We start from the raw sequence: 15636 nt of genomic DNA, 5'->3' as shown, positions 1-15636 counted from the left end.
AAAATAGGGGCACCTGGGTGGTGCAGCCATTTGAATGTCCAACTCTTGGTTTCAGCTCAGATTGTGATCTCGGGGTTGTGGGATTGAGCCCTACATCAGCCCCCCGCTCAGCACAGAGTCTGCATAAGATTCTCTCTCCCTCTCCTTCTTCCCCACCTTCTCTCTCTCTCTCTCTCAAATAAATATATCTTTAAAAAAATTAGAAGTAGAATACCATATGACCCAATAATTCCACTACTGGGTACTTACCCAAAGAAAATGAAAGCACTAATTCAAAAAGATATATGCATCCCTGTGTTTATTGCAGCATTATTTACAATAGCCAATATACAGAGACAACCTAAGTGTCCATCCATGGATGAATGGTTAAGGAAGATGTGATTTTATATATATATATATATATACACACACACACACACACACACGAACTAATACATATAGATATATAATGTGACTATATATATATATATATAAACATATATATATAATGGAATATTACCTAACCATAAAAAAGGATGAGATTTTGCCATTTGCAATGACATAGATAGATCTAGAAGATATTATGTTAAGTGAAATAAGTTAGTCAGAGAAAGACAAATTCTATATGATTTCACTTATATGTGGAATCCAAAAAACAAAACAAGTGAAAAACAGACAAAAAGCAAAATCAGACCTATAAATCCAGAGAATAAACTGGTGGCTGCCAGAGAGGAGAGTGTAGAGGGATGAGCAAAATGGGTGGAGAGTGGGAAGTACAGGCTTCCAGTTATGGAAAGACTAAGTCACAGAATGAAAGGAAAGGTTCAGCCCAGGGAATATAGTCGACGGTATTGTAACAGCGCTGAGCGGTGACAGATGATAGCTACACATGTGCTAACCATACAAAACATACAGAGATGTTGAAACTAATGTACATTGTGTGTCAACTATGCTCAAATTTTTTTATAATAATTTTTTATTATGTTAGTCACCATACAGTACATCCCTAGTTTTTGATATAGTGTTCCATGATTCATTATTTACTATACTCAAATTTAAAATTTTGTTTTAAAAAAGACACAAGCAACTTAGCTTCCTCTGTAACCCCCATCTCTCCCTTCCCCTCTCCCATTCTCCCCACCCCCCTCTGCTCTCCGCCAGGTAAGGACATACAAGAAGGTAGCCATCTGCCTACCAGGAAGAGGGCTCTCACCAGAACTTGACAATGCTGACACCCTCTTGATCTTGGACTTCCCTGCCTCCAGATCTGTAAGAAATAAATTTATGTTGATAAGCCACCAGTCTACACCATACTGTTATAACAGCATGAAGGAAGACAGACTACGTCACCCCAACTATCCCTGGATTAATTTCACACACACACACACACACACACACACACACACGTTCCTGTGATTGCCATCCTTCCATCAGCTTTTCTGTAAAGCTAGATGTATTGTTGGTGAGGGTAGAAAGGCCACTCATGCCCCAGGGCTATTTAGCAGGCCCAGACTTCCCTGACAAAGAAAAAGGAAGGAAAGGGGTGAGCCCAGCCCTTCTTATATGCAGGCCCTTCACTCAACAGGCATCTACAGTGGGAGATGACAAAATGCTTCAAGGGATGCAGAGGGAGCTGGTGGGAGAGGAGAGCCAGACAATGGGGGATGAAGCCAGAGACCCCTTTGGGGAAGCAGCTCCAGAAGCAATCAGTTGTTAGTTAAGGCCAGACCCTGAAACAACTGTTCTAATTTAAATGAACTCCAATGAGGCCTTTAATGAGTGAGTTTGGACCAGAATAGAGCACCAGGAATAGAACCCCTCTCCGAAGCTTGGCCAACATCTAAGACAGAAGACCTATTAGGCCAGCTGCTCCTGCAAAGAGTGGTGGCTAAACAGCTGAGCAGAGCAGGGAGAGGGGTGGGAAGGGCAGCTTAAGGCAAAGAGGCAGGCAGGCGCCCCAGTGGTTGGCCCCAAAAAGAAAAAAGCATTTTACCAACCTGTTCACATTCATAAGTGTTTCCAAATGGAAGGTGCTATAAAAAGCCAAGACAAACACTCTGAATTCTTTCTGAACCTATCAAACAATATAGGAAAAGTCTCTGCAGTTTATAAGCTAGGGGCCAAATTTTTAACTGTGTTTTTATGTTATCATATCCAAGACCTTTTTTTCTTCTCAAAAATTAATATTTCCTTAAGCAATGCAGTTGTTTACTTTGGATGGGAATAAATTGAAACCTGTCTCCCATGCAAAAGCAAATGTATCAGAGTTATATCGTGACATCTAGGGGATTTCAGGGCTTACTGCAGCCCCAGCTTAGACATTTCTCTGATGCTTCCTCATCTCTTCTTTTGATTATTTTCACTTGTCAGTCTTGGCAGCTCAGAGCTAATTTGCTTTTCCCTAGAAATGGCACTTAGAAACTCAGGCCTCTTTGGAAATGAATGCAATAAACAAAATGTACAATATCAACTTTTCTGTATAGTAGTATTTTGTACCCTATTCCCATTTTGCAGACTTTTCCTTCGTTCCCCCCCTTTGAATAGCAACCATGTAGGAACCCAAGAGCCGAAGACCTGTGCCCCCTAGGAGCCAAGACAATGACAATGAAGGCAAAATGCACTAATTAAGCTAAAGAGAGCTGGAGCAGCCCTGTGTTTGACGTGATGGGTAAAAAAAAAGAGAGAGAGAGAGAAATAAATATCAACAAGAATATGGAGGGCAGAGTTGCTATAAGAAGAGCATTCAAAATGAAAAAAGAAACACTAAACGTATAGGTTAATAGCCTTCACATATAAAGCCTCATGTAAATTGATCAGAAAAGTCCTTGGGAACTCAATTTTTTTTAAGTGGGCAAAGGACAACAGCAAACAATTCACAAAAGGTCAAACACAAATAATTAATAACATTTGGGAAATGTTCAATGTCCCTAAGTAATGAGGAAAGTATTTTTCACATATCAAAGTTGCAAAAAGTATTGGAAACTCTAAGATCCAAAGCTAATGCTGTCCAGGGAGCAAGAAATAAAAGTGAGCACGACCCACTGAGAGGCTGCCAGAGGAAGCAGGCATCAGGAGGAACTTCAGAGAAAGCAATGGGCCCAGATGGACCTTTAAAATATTTATAGCCCTCGCCCTAGGAATTCCACTTCCAAGAATCCAATCTAAAGAAATAAATGAACTCGTAGAAAAGATTATTGGATTTTTTAAATTTAATAAACACATATAGTTCTCATTATGTGTCAGACTAAGTGCTCTAAACTATTAATTCATCTTATGAATTTCACCATTGGAACATAACTATTATTACCCCCATTTTTGTAAATGAGGAAACTCAAGCACAAAGAAGTTAAATAATTTGCCTAAGTATCCACAGGTAAGAGCAGGATTTGAACCCAAGCCCCCTGGGTCCGGAGTATGTGCTCCTAAGCACAAAGCCTCTGGCTCCTTGTGTTCTGTCCCAGTGCAATTATAATAGTGAAGAACCCAAGAGAACTAATGTTCAACCATTGGAAACTGGTGACATCAATAAAGAAAATTCACAGAATAGTCTGTTAATGCATCATTAAAATCATTGTCCACAGACACTTTTTAAGACCGTGAGAAAATGTTTCAATAAAATTAATAAAAATGTAAGGTGCAAAAGCCATTTGTAAATATCATTTTAACTTTGCTTAACTGCATAGAAAACAGAACCAAAACAAGGATGCCAACAAGGAAACTTTTCGAGGTGATGGATATGTCTATTACATTATTGTGGTCACGGTTTTACAGTGTATGTGTATGTCCAAACTCATCAAATTGTATACATTAAATTTGTGCAGCATTTTTGTCTATCAATTATACTTCATTAAAGCTGTTTTTTTTTTTAAAGAAAATATGTGAAGGTGTTTACCCTGATTGTTTTGTGAGGATGGGATAATGAGGGGTTTTTTTACCTGAAACTTTATACTTTTCTGTTTTTACTTTCACTGTGTATTTGTTGTTTTTGAAATCAGAAATAAATGGCCTTTTGCTGTTTGCACAGGTAGTATATATAATTGTGGAAGAGGCAAGTCCCTTGACCCACTGGGGCCACCTCTATATTTTCAGGGAGGTTGTTTTAACTGGATTACTATATATTTCCCCACACTCGAAAGTAACTATGTTTTAACAAGTTATCTTCACTAAAGGGTTTTTTTGCTGCCTATCTCAATGCAGGCATCCTGATGAACTCATGACCCTGCATGCTTGGGCATGGAAAAGCCAGGGCAATGGTGATAAGGATATAAGCGTACCCGCCTACACCCCCATACACACACATGTGGGAGTGCATAGCGGCACAGTCAGAGATGGTGCCCACAGGAGTCTCAGTCAGCCTGGCTCACTGGCTGCCTGTCCAGGACTGTGGAGCTCCCAGTCCTGTCCCTGGAGGCCCGCATGGGCACCTCAGCCCATGCAGCTGGCCCTGGGCTATGCCCTCCCCACACTCCCACACAGCCTCCATGTGCCTCTGGGCTGCTTCCCTGAAGCCAGCATTGCACACCTGTGTGTCCGTCACACTCCAGGAGCACAGACAAGTTGCATGGGTCTCCCAGCTGGTTTGCTCAGCTCTTTTCCCTGTATCGTCTGGTACCCCAGGGCCAGGACATGCCCCCCAGCTCCTTGCCCAGCACCTCCTTCGGAAGGATACTTATAATACAATGATCTGCTCTCAGTGACCCAGAATTCTCTTAAATTTTTTTCACTCTTCATTCTTTTTTCTTTCTCCTCTGACTGGAAAATTTCCAGTGGTCTCACTTCCAGTTTGCTGATCCTTTCTTCTGCTTAATCTAGTCTCTTGTTGAACTCTTCTAGTGAATGTTTCAGTTCAGTTATGTGTTCTTCAGGTCTGAGATTTCTGCTTGGTACATTTTTTTAATATTTTCTCTTTGTTGAAATCCTTGTTTTGTTCATATATTGTTCTCTTGCCCTCATTAAATATCTTTATGATGATTATTTAGAATAATCTGCCAAGTAAAATATATATCTCCATTTCTTTAGGGTCAGTTTCTAAAGATTTATCTTGTTCCTTTGTCTGGGACACATTTCCCTTCATTTTCTTTGACTCTTTTTGTTGGTATCTGCACATTAAAAAACAAACAAACAAACAAACAAACAAACAGCTACCTCTCCTGGTCTTCATAGTGACCTCATACAGAGGTCTTGGTCACTCTGTGATAAATTGGGGAGGGACAACTGTTTTTGTGCTAGCCCAGACTGCTGTCTGTTCTCTCTGGTCTGGGGCATCTAGAGTGTGCCTATCAGCACTCCAAGACAGATAAGACAGAAACCAGTCCCTCAGGCACCCCTGCAAAAGTTGGAACTCTGGATGTGTCTGTCATCCAACTCCTTATCCCTTGAGGAAGAAGCAGGAGCTGAGGGGATCCTTCCTAATGTATGGCACTGTGCCAGAGGTAGGGATTATGGAAGAGGATGTCTCAAATATTGCTACCAGATTTGATGTGGTTGACTTCATACTTGCCCAGGGTGCAGAAGCCTCTCAACTGGTTTCTGAATTTTTCACAGAAGTAATTTGTCCATGTATTGTTATTCAATCAGTGAGATAAGGGGTGAGGTGGGGAGTGTCCAGGGATTCCTATTTCACCACCTTGATGATATTATCCTTCTCCAGATTATTCCAACATCTTTATTATCTTGGTTTTGCCATATATTGATTGTCTTTTGTCATCCATCATCAGGTTCTTGGTATGGTGAATGATTTCTTATTGAACACCAGACCATTTTTATATCATAAGACTCTGAATCCCATTGAAGCTCTATTTTAGCTGGATGTCTCTGACACCAATCCAGCAAGGGAATGTAGAGGTGGTGTTGCATCGTGACTGGAGGATAGGGTTAGAAGCCCAGGTTCCCTACTTGGTCACCACTGACACCCAAGTTGGGGAAGCATTCCTTATTACTGCTGGATGGGGGTTCCAGCTTACTCTCTCCACTAACACTACTGGAGAGTGGTTCCGCTGGGCAATGGGTAAAGTCCTGACTCTTTACTAGGCCTCCTTTGACAATACCCATCAGGGAGAGGAAGGGACAATAGTTACTGCCAAGTGGGGGTGGAACTCCAGGCTCTCCATGTGGCCTCCACTGACAGCGCAGGGTGAGGGGAGCTCCTTATCAGCTGAAATGTTAGAATGCCTCATAAGAGCTTCATGAGAGTAGACGTCTTTGTACCCCACTCAGCCTTTTCTGACATACGTGGGTTTTTTTCTGTCCTGTTTGGCCCAAGTGGAGTGAATGTTGTCCAACAGTGTTTTTGTCTTGCTAAGGTACCCCTTCCCTGGTCCTTTGGCTGGGGATGGTAGGGTTTCATTGGGGCTTTTAGTTTGTCTGTACTCATTGTCATTTCCAAGTTGCTATCCTCTTCAACTCCAAGTCTGGAACATATGAGGCAGAAAGAAAATCCAGGGAACTCACCATCGTGTTGCTCCTTAGGTTCTAAAGTCTCTATTCGGGCAGTTTTCCCTCTATCTTTCAGAGTCTCCTTATGTTTGTTTTACGTAAAACGTTCAATGCTTTTAGTCGCAGTTAGCAGAAGGAACAGGAGAAAGTACATCTACTCCATCTCTGTGGAAGCAGAAGTCATGGGAGGCTTTTCCAAAAATACCTGTGCCTGGAACCCTTCTCTAAAGACTCTGATTTAATTGACCTGGAGTGGTGCCTGGACATGAAGAACTTTAAAAGTTTTCCAGGTGGCTCCGATGTGTACCCACAGCTAAGACCTGCCTCATCTTTTGCAATTGTCATCTATAGGCCTGTTCATAGCTCCCAAGTTATATCTTTTACCCACACTTTTCCTCTGAGCTATAGACCTATATATCCAGCTGCCTACTTGATAATTCTTTTCTGAGAAATTGAGACTATTGGACAATTGAGGCTCAAAAGTACCTCAGAACTCAACATACCCCATATCAGAGAATAGCACCACTGTCCCTCTAGTTGTGGTTGTTCAATGGAGACACCAGAGAGCCATTCTCAATGAGTTTCTTCCCTTCACCACCCTTTTCCCCGTGGTGCAATAAGAGAAACTCTTACAAAAGTCACATCTGTGATGGGTAGTAAGGAGGGCATGTATTGCATGGTGCACTGGGTGTTATACACAACTAATGAATCATCGAACTTTACATCAGAAACCAGGGATGTACTGGATGGTGACTAACATAATATAATAAAAAATCATTAAAAAAAAAAGTCACATCTGATCCATCAACCCCTTATTCAATAATGAGCCAAACAACATTGGAGTCTAAGACAAAAGGAAAAAATGTGTGCTTTAGTATATAAGATTTTTGTATTTTTTAATGGTTAACTTTTTTCCAGAACAAGTAGTGAAAAAATATTGAAAATTTAATTTATTAATACCATAACAGTATTTTAAGTTTAATTTTTTATTTATACCACTACAGAATTGAATATAATTTTACTTTCTTAACTTTAATGAAAACTAACTCATCATCACTCATCATCAGGGAAATGCAAATCAAAACCACAATGAGATATCACCTCACACCTGTCAGAATGGTTAATGGCAAAAAAAAGAAACAAAAGTGTTGGCAAGGTTGTGGAAAAAAGGGAACCCTCCTGCAATGTCGGTGGGAATGCAAACTGGCACAGCCAGTCTGGAAAACAGTATGGAGGTTACTCAAAAAGTTAAAAATAGAACGACCCTATAATCCAATAATCACACTAAAGGGTACTTACCCAAAAACTACAAAAATATTAATTCAAAGGGATACATGCACCTCTATGTTTACAGCAGCATTATTTACAATAGCCAAACTATGGAAACAACCCAAATGTCCATTGATAGATAAATGGATAAAGAAGCGATATATATATATATATATAATGGAATATTATTCATCCATAAAAAAGAATAAAATCTTGTGATTTGAAGCAATGTGGACAGAGCTAGAGAATATTATGCTAAGTCAGTCAGAGGAAGACAAATACCATACAATCTAATTCATATAGGTAATTTAAGAAACAAAACAAACAAGCAAAGGGAGGAAAAGAGAGAGAGAGAAGTCTTAACTATAGAGAAGAAATTGATAGTTACTGGAGGGGAGATGGGTGGGGTGATGGGTACAATAGATGGTAGGGATTAAAGAGTACACTTATAACAATGAAAAAAAATTTAATAAAATTTTTAAAAAGAAAGCCAACTCATCAATAATACTTTCAAACTCTACTTCTACTTGAATAATGTTCTGGCAGAAATTAACCATTTAAAATACATACAAACATGTACATTGGGGTATACATTTTTCCAATATGAATTGGCATGGCACTGTGAGATCCTGTCTTTATTTAGACTTTTTATAATTTGTTCAACCTGGAAGTATTTTTTTAAAGATTTTATTTATTTGTCAGAGAGAGAGAGAGTGCACAAGCAGGGGGAGTGGCAGGCAGAGGGAGAGGGAGAAGCAGACTCCCTACTGAGCAAGGAGCCCAATGAGGGGCTCCATCCCAGGACCCTGGGATCATGACCTGAGACAAAGGCAGACACTTAACCAACTGAGTCACCCAGGTGTCCCCATCCTGGAAGTCTTTTTGCATCAGTATTGATTTCTTCAAATATTGCATTATTTATTTTGATTAGTTGGTTTTTTGTTTTGTTTTGTTTTATAATTTTTATTATGTTATGTTAGTCACCATACAGTATACCCTTAGTTTTTGATGTAGTGTTCCATGATTCATTATTTGCATATAACACCCAGTGCACCATGCAATATGTGCCCTCCTTAATACCCATCACTGGCCTATCCCAATCCCCCACCCCTCTCCCCTCTGAAGCCCTCAGTTTGTTTCCCAGAGTACATAGACTCTCATGGTTCATTCCCCCTTCTGTTTACCCCCCCCTTCATTCTTCCCTTCCTTTTCCTACCGATCTTCCTGCTATTTCTTATGTTCCATAAATGAGTGAAACCATATGATAATTGTCTTTCTCTGCTTGACTTATCTCACTTAGCATTATCTCCTCCAGTCCCGTCCATGTGGCTGCAAATGTTGGGTAATCGTTCTTTCTGATAGCTGAGTAATAATCCATTGTATATATGGACCACATCTTCTTTATCCAGTCATCTGTTGAAGGGCATCTTGGCTCCTTCCACAATTTAGCTATTGTGGACAATGCTGCTATGAACATTGGGGTGCATATGGCCCTTCTCTTCACTACGTCTGTATCTTTGGGGTAAATACCCAGGATTGCAATTGATGGATCATAGGATAGCTCAATTTTTAGCTTTTTAAGGGACCTCCACACTGTTTTCCAGAGTGGCTGTACCAACTTGCATTCCCACCAACAATGTAGGAGGGATCCCCTTTCTCCACATCCTCTCCAACATTTGTTGTTTCCTGCCTTGTCCATTTTTGCCATTCTAACTGGTGTAAGGTGGTATCTTAGTGTGGTTTTGATTTGATTTGATGCTCAGAAATCAGTTGCATTTCTATACACGAACAATGAGACTGAAGAAAGAGAAATTAGGGAATCGATTCCATTTACAATAGCACCAAAAATCATACGTTATCTCGGGATTAGTTGGTTTTTGAAACCCCTTAAATTTTGTGCCTGAAGCAAGTGTTGTATATTTGGATAATCCCAGCACTCCCCATAATCCCAGCACTGACCAATTTATTAGGTTCCCATGGTTCTTAAAGGGCAAAATTCCTAACAGGCATATAAGGATTCAGTGGGCCTGGGCCCTGCCTATCCTTCCAGCCACATCCTGTGTGTCCCTGCCCTTGTCCTGTCTGCTACTGTCACTTGGCCTCTGCTGGGCTCCCTCCCAGCCACAGCCTCTGCACAGGTTCTTCTCTCACCCCAGAAAGCTCTCTCTCCCTGCAACACCTTCCTCTGACTCCCCCATACACATCGATTTCCTTTGTTGAACATTACTATAGAACAGTTTTCTTCATAGTTCTTATCTAAGTTTTTGACTGCACATTTACTTTGTTTGATTATTTATTAATGCCTAGAGAGCCCACAAGGCTGTAAGGGTCATACTATCAAAATATGCTTGCATCTCTTACTGTAGCACTCCCAGTGCCAAGTACAGGGCCTGGCACATGGTCGATATCCCATTGCTTTTCATAGAATAAACGAGTGAATGAGTTAACATGCACAGTTGGGCTCTAGCACTTGAGATAATTCAGGCCTACAGTTTGTCCCAAGGAGTACCCAGCACTAGTTTAACAGGATAATAACACAGATGTAAAGTGGAATACGGTCCTGTGGACAAATAACAGAGAAATTCTGGGTTTAATGAAATTTGGCCTGACTTTCGACCTAGATGCTTAAAATGAGTTACTGAATTTCTAGATCTAGAATTTCTAGCTGTATTTCCCAAATTATTTGCCCATGCAACCATTTTTTTCATGGAATAATTTATGGCACTAGGTTTCACAACTGAGTCTTTTAGGAACAGATAAATTGATGAGAGGTCTCAAACTACTCATCACTCAAGGGAAGGGGAAGGAAGTTTCTGCCAAATATACTGTTTGTTCTTTATAATATTTTTTTTCACAATCATAAAATTACTTTTTAATTGTGCTATAGTATGACATCATTGTAGATTCATAAAACTGTGTGGCTTGTGTACTTTAAGTATTCTCCTATATTTGTCCAGCTTTATTGAAATATAACTGACAAATAAAATTAAATATATTTAAAGTGTACAATGTGGTGACTTGATATACATATATATTGTGAAATGGTTACCATAGTCAAGCTAATTAAGACATCCATCACCGCCTCACAATTATCTTTTTTGTGTGTAGTGAGAACACTTAAGATTAATTCTCTTAGCAAATTTCAAATATACAACAGTATTATTAACTATACTCACCATGCTGTTCATTACCTCCTCGAAACTTATTCATCTCATAACTGAAAGTTTTTACACATTTCCCTCATCCCCCAGCCCCTGCAACCACCATTCTTCTCTCTGCTTCTATGAATTAGACTTTTTCAGATTCTACATATAAGTGAGATTAAATAATATTTGTTTTTCTGTGTCTGCCTTATATCACTTAGCATAATGTCCTCCAAGTTCATCTGTGTTGTTGCAAATGGCAGGATTTCCTCCTTTTTTATGGCTGAACAATATTTCATTGTATATATATATATATATATATGTATATATATATATATATATACAAGTAATATTCCATTGTATAAATATATACCATGTTTTCTTTATCCATTTATTTTTCAAAGCTATAGTGATCAAAACAGTGTGGTACTGGCATAAAAACACATAGACCAATGCAACAGAATAGGGAACCCAGAAATAAACCCACACATATGTGGTCAACTAATCTTTGACAGGGTTGTCAAGAAGACATGATGGAGAAAGGACAGCCTTTATAACAAATGGTGTTGGGGAAACTGAATATCCATATCAAATGAAAAAGAATGAAATTACACCACACACAAAAATTAACTCGAAATGGGTTAAAGACTTGGAGCTCCTGGGTGTCTCTGTCAATTAAGCACCTGACTCTTGATTTCGGCTCAGATCATGATCTCAGGGTTGTGAGATCAAGCTCCACATCAGGCTCTGCACTAGGTGTGGAGCCTGCCTAAGATTCTCTCTCTCCCTTTCCCCCATCCCTCCTCTCTCTCTCTCTCCTTCTCTCCCTCCCTAAAAAAGGGGGGGGCTAAAGACTTAAATGTAAGACTGATACCTTAAAACTCCTAGAAGAAAACATAAGTTAAAATCTTGACACAGGTTTTGGTAGTGATTTTTTTGGATATGATATCAAAGCACAAGCAACAAAAGCAAAAATAAACATGTTGGGACTACATCAAACTAAAAAGCTTCAAAGGAAACCATCAATGAAATGAAAAAGCAACCTACAGAATGGTAGAAAATATTTGCAAATCAAATATCTGATAAATATTTAGTACCCCCAAATGAGTTATACTCACACTACTGAACTGCAAAAAAAGAAAAAAATTTAAATAACCTGATTTTAAAATGGGCAAAGGTCTGAATAGAAATTTTTCCAAAGAAGATATACCGATGGCCAATACGTACATGAAAAGGTGCTCAGCATCATTAATCATCAGGGAAATGGCTATCATCAAAAAGACGAAGGGGTGCATGGGTGTCTCAACTGGTTAAGTGTCAGACTCTTGATTGTGGCTTAGCTCATGATCTCGGGGTTGTGAGACTGAGCTCCATGTCAGGCTAAGCATGGAGCCTGCTTGGGATTCTCCTTCTCCCTCTCCATCTGCCCCTTCACCCTTGCCTCTGTCTCTCTCTCTCTCTCTCTCTCTCTCTCTCAAAAAGAAAAAAAAAAGGCAAATAATGAGTACTACCAAGGATGTGGGGAAAAGAGACCTTGTGTAATTTCAGAATACAAATTGGTACAGCCACTATGGAAAACAATAAGGAGGTTTCTCAAAAAATCAGAAATAAAACTATGATCCAGCAATCACATTTCTGGATATAATGCCACATAAAAAGAAATCAGTATCTCAAAGAGATTGCTGTATGCCCATGTTCATTGCAGCATTATTCACAATAGCCAAGATAAGACAACCTATATGTCCAGTAACAAATGAATTTATAATAACAATTGATTATGTTTCACTATCTGGTCACTTCTAGGTGACTGAAGGAAATTACTTCCTTGCCTGGAGTGGGTGGGACAATCTTTTACTCAAGACATGGGTACTTGGGACTCCTTATTTTCCTAAAATTCATAAGTATAAAAGGGAACTTCAGTCTTGGACCTTCAGTAGATGGCATGTTTACTACCAAGAACCAGGCTAGCTTCCCATAAGCTCCATGATCTTACTCTTCAGTTCCTCTGCTGTCTGTTCAATCAGCTAAAGCACCCATTGCAATGCTTTCGCCCCACCCTCAGTGCCAGCCTCTTGGCTGGGCTTCACACCCTATACATTTTGTCTGGATAATCCCAGCCCATGATTCCAACTACCAACTACATTGCTGCTGGCCGCCAAATCTAGACCATTTGTCCTAAAATCCAGACAGCACAAATTCAAAACCTACATGTCCACAAACAAAATATAAATGCCTCATCTTTTCCTCCCCAAAACTGTCTACTGGAAGCCGCTACATAATTTGCATCATCCAGTAAAAAATGAGTGCAGAGGAAAGTGCCATTAAAGGAACCAAAATATAGTTTTTTTTTTCTTTCTCCACAGTTTGTCTCTCAACTTGTCATGGTGTTTGTTTAAAGTTGTTCTAGGTTAACAAAAAGCACAATTTTTTTGTCATTAAAATGAATTTTACTGCTCATCTTTATGTTATGAAATGCCAGCTTTAAATGCAAATATAGGAGCATTTAACTCATGTAGAATCACAGAAATTACACAATTTGCATTTTGTAACTTGTATGACACGTGTATTTTATTCTTACCAAAACTGTGGCAACACTACACAAAACAAACTGAACTGCTTTTAATTGTGCTTCTTGATATGTGCACATTCTACCAACCCTCTACCTTTGGCTTACTGATGAGTAAGGACTTTGTCTTTCTTTCAGCAAATACAGGGAAGAGCACGAGCAAGGGTATGATAGAGTTTCTTGGTCATTTGTGTTTCCTGGCACCTCATTACCTTCTTTCTGTTTTCTCAGCAAGCTCTGATTTGATCAGCAAGTGTAGCCTCTGGGGCCATGGGTCATAGATGTAATGTGCTTGTCGTGTCCTCACTTTGAGTGGTCCACTGAGATTCTGTATTCATGGGGCATCTCAAACATTGTATGCCAATGGGGAAGCAAGGAACAGCCTCAAGCTCCTTTGTTCACAAGCACATTCCATCATCTAGTCAATAGAAGGCTATTAATTTCAGGGCAATGCCAGCTTGGAGCCTGAACTCCTGAAAGTGAGGCCATGTAGCCACCCGGACTTCTGTGTCTCCGTGAGGGTCAGCACTGAGCCTCGGAGCCTGAGCCACCAATCTGAGGGTCACCTGACCCCTCCTCCTCTATCTAACCTCTCACCACACAGGAGCCCAAGCAAAGCCTGCCAGAGTGTCTCCTCTCTTCTTCCCCCCCAATCGCCTCTATTTTGGAGGCCCAATAAGTTTCAGATCCCCCAGTTCCACTGCTTCTCTCTGCCCATCTAGCCTCTCAATAGGAGCCTGCGATCTTTCTAAAATGCAAATTGTTGGGGCACCTGGGTGGCTCGGTAGATTAAGTGTCTGGCTTTGGCTCAGGTCATGATCTTGGGGTCCTGGGTAGACCACACGTTGGGCTCCCTGCTCAGCAGAGAGTCTGCTTCTCCCTCTCCCCCTGCCCCTCCCCCCAACTCATTCTCTCTCTCTTTGGTGCTCTCTCTAATAAATAAATAAACTTTAAAAATTAATTAATTAAAATGTGCACTCTCTCAAATAAATAAATAAACAAAATGCAAATCGTTGTCACAAATACATACGCACCAGTGAAAATCCTCCATCTCTAAGGTTCCATCCATACTCCTCAACACACCTCACACCCTTCTGGCCACTAGCTCTACCTGGCACATCCCTTGGTCTCTCCCCTCTGCCTCCACAACTCTCCCTCTCCTCTACGCAAATCACACCCTATCTTTACCTGCCCAACTTTTCCCCAGCCTTCCAGGGTCAGTACAAGGCTGATGGCTCCCAGCGACCCCAAACACACTCACCTTGATTAAGTGGCCCTCCTCTGGGTTAACATCAATCACAGAGTTCACTAAGCTATATATCAATGATTTACTTCCTAATTTCTTCCCCGGGAAGCAATGAACAACTTGGGGACAGGGACAGCAATTTTCATGCTTTGTTTCCAGCACCAAACTTAAGGGGCTTGCATAGGGCAATGTTCACAAATGGTTTCACAGGGAAAGTGCCCAGACGATGTGGGAACCCAGGCAGGCAGGAAGGCCCTCCCTCTGTCTCCAGCCTACAGAAAGCTCACCCATGAAATCTTCCATTTTCACATTAAAAGTATTTTGACGTCAGGGGCGCCTGGGTGGCACAGTGGTTAAGCGTCTGCCTTCGGCTCAGGGCGTGATCCCGGCGTTCCGGGATCGAGCCCCACATCAGGCTCCTCTGCTATGAGCCTGCTTCTTCCTCTCCCACTCCCCCTGCTTGTGTTCCCTCTCTTGCTGGCTGTCTCTCTCTCTGTCGAATAAATAAATAAAATCTTTAAAAAAAAGTATTTTGACGTCAAAAAGACAATCATGAAAAACTTTTAATCAAAACATTTCATTTTACTTTTTCATGAGGATTTATCTAAAAGATTTGGATTGCAGAGTAGTGAAATGGGAAAAAGTACTCCTCTGAAGGTAAGGAGAAATTGGTCTGTTGGTGAGTTCTGCCATTAAATGCTGTGCGTTGTTGGGCAAATCACCTAAAATTTTTGGGCTTTGGTTTACTTATCTTTCAAATAAAAGGACTATATTAACGGGTGATAATAACACATGCACTCACTATAGCCACCTGCTACATATCAGGATTTGTTCAACATATGATCTCATCCCCCCCACCCCAACAACCCCATTTTCCACGCAACTAAAGTGAGATTCAGAGGCTAAATATTTGTACCATGTTGTTCTGGTAAAGCCATCCTTAGGAAAGTGGAACACGGTGTTTGTACCTCACTCCTCTTTTCTGTACATCACTAAAA

Source organism: Ursus maritimus, unplaced genomic scaffold (assembly GCF_017311325.1).
Source record: "Ursus maritimus isolate PB19 unplaced genomic scaffold, ASM1731132v1 scaffold_9, whole genome shotgun sequence".
Classification (NCBI taxonomy): domain Eukaryota; kingdom Metazoa; phylum Chordata; class Mammalia; order Carnivora; family Ursidae; genus Ursus; species Ursus maritimus.
This window is presented reverse-complemented; position numbering follows the sequence as displayed.